Source organism: Morone saxatilis, unplaced genomic scaffold (genome assembly GCF_004916995.1).
Source record: "Morone saxatilis isolate NCDOM2014 unplaced genomic scaffold, NCSU_SB_2.0 Contig9, whole genome shotgun sequence".
Classification (NCBI taxonomy): Eukaryota; Metazoa; Chordata; class Actinopteri; family Moronidae; genus Morone; species Morone saxatilis.
In genome coordinates this window covers 3,578,487-3,580,660 of record NW_023340268.1, presented here as the reverse complement: position 1 = coordinate 3,580,660, position 2,174 = coordinate 3,578,487, and positions in this window count along the sequence as shown.

The window sequence follows — 2,174 nt, the reverse complement described above, 5'->3', positions numbered from 1 at the left end:
ATCCCAGATGTTTTGGATCTGGATCTACCTTCTCCAGGAGATTCTGCCTCTCCTCTTGTGCCCTCGCTCTGTCTTGAATGCATTTTGCCCATGTCTCTCTCTCTCTCTCTCTCCCCCTCTGTGTGTTTGTTTGTTTCTCCTATCTGTGGGATCTTTCCAGGTCTCCATGGGAGAGTAAGTAAAGTTGCTTGACGTACCCCTGGATTCATATTCTCCAACAACATATTCATTTTATCGCTGTGATTTAATGTTCTATTGCATGTCTGTCCTTCCTGGAAGACAGATCCCTCCTCTGTTGCTCTTCTTGAGGTTTCTTCTATTTCTTGGGGAGTTTTTTCCTTCTCCAAATTGAGGGTCTAAGGACATATGCTGTACACATTGTGAAGGCCCTTGAGAAAAATGTGTTATTTGTGATATTGGCCTATATAAATAAAGTTGACTCAATGTTCTCACCTCTCTATTCACTCCAATGAAAGACTATTGATTGTAAGCCAGGTTTTCAATGCGGCAGCTTGGGTCACAATGCAGCACAGTATATAGTGTGCGCTACCCTTTGCTTCACTCGTCCCCACCCCACTCAGCTTCATATAGAGCTATGTAATTACAGCGTGGCCTTGCCATACCCCCCAATAGCACCTAATTGTGTAGATGCCAGGACTGCATGCTGTTAGGGAGCGGCTGCATTGTGTAGGTTTCAGATGTTTGCCTTCATGTGCAGGTCTGGTGTACTAATGTCCATACGAGCAGGGCGGTGGAAAGAAAAATGTGTTTTACCTTTGCTGGTCCTGCATTCTGACTCCATCTTTAAATGTTGTGTGGTGTATCTATCTGCAAAAAACCTTAGGTCAAGTTTATTGTTCATTGTTCTGTGTTTTAAATAGTCAGTGGTAATTAATCCTTATTATTTTTTTTGACAAAGAATCTACTTTTTCATTTTTCTACTTTTCAGTGTAGTAAATCTGGTAAAGGAAAGATAATGTAATAAAAGCAGGAGAAGAATTAACTCAATTTAAAAAAGTGATATATATATATTACAAACTCTGATCCACTTTGTGTGTTTTAGTTTCAACATATACTGTATATTAACTTAGTCTACCTACATTTATATAAGTAAGGTGGACATAAAATTAAAAAACTCCTTTCAAACTGACCATTAAGTTCAATTAGCACTTCTTAGTTTATGAAGGAAGGAGTTACAGCAGCTGTGTCAGACTGTAGCAGTTTTAGCTAATACCTAATAAACTAATAGACATAGTCCATACATTACAATATACTATGATAATACATTAATCCAAATAATGAAAATCAAAGCAGTCAAGCAGTTTACTTTTGAACAAATAACAGTTAATTACATACAATATCTGACACTAACAGAATAAGAGCTAATACAGTTGTTATCATGTGTCATCTTTAATATATGTACGGTGCAGTTTTAGTGCATCTGAGAAATTCAAAACCAGACACAAAAGCCAGAGGAAAAAGTCCTCCTAAATCTTAACAGAAATAATTTCAAATGGTTGTTTCCCAGTTCTCAGGCTTTCATTCATGAAGCCACAGAAGAGCTCAAACACTGTATCCAATATGTTCTTATGCTTTTCACAAAGATATATTCATGTTTGCCTTCTCGAGCCAGTAACTGCTGCGCTGTATTTGTCCACACTTGTTTTGAGACTCTATTGACTCTGGCAAATTATTCGGAGTGACTGATGCTTTGATGGTGCGGTTGGAGATTACTGGGTATAGGATACCTTTGTCTGTCGCTCTAAAATCACAGTACTGCATTTTGACCTGTAGATTATTAGAGGTCAGATCAGTAGTGTGCAAGAAAGCAGAGCTTCCTTTGCTGGCACCTGTGCATGGACCAGTCAGACACCGGATTTTCAACTTATTCTGCAGTTACAAAATGTTTTCCTATATAAATTTCCTTTGTTCTTTAATTGTTTGAAACACTAAGCTGTTTCAGGTGATGCGTTATATTGAAATAAGAGGGTTTATGCCTCAGAAAACTAAATAATATTTGTAGTACTGGTTCAGATCCACATATATAAGACATATTCACAAACCGAATGCCCGAGTATGTTTATAATATCATATGAGGATCTCCCTGGTGGCTCCCACCTGGCCATCCATGGTCATGTGTTGGTCTAACTTAGTGTACATCTGAATATTTGTAT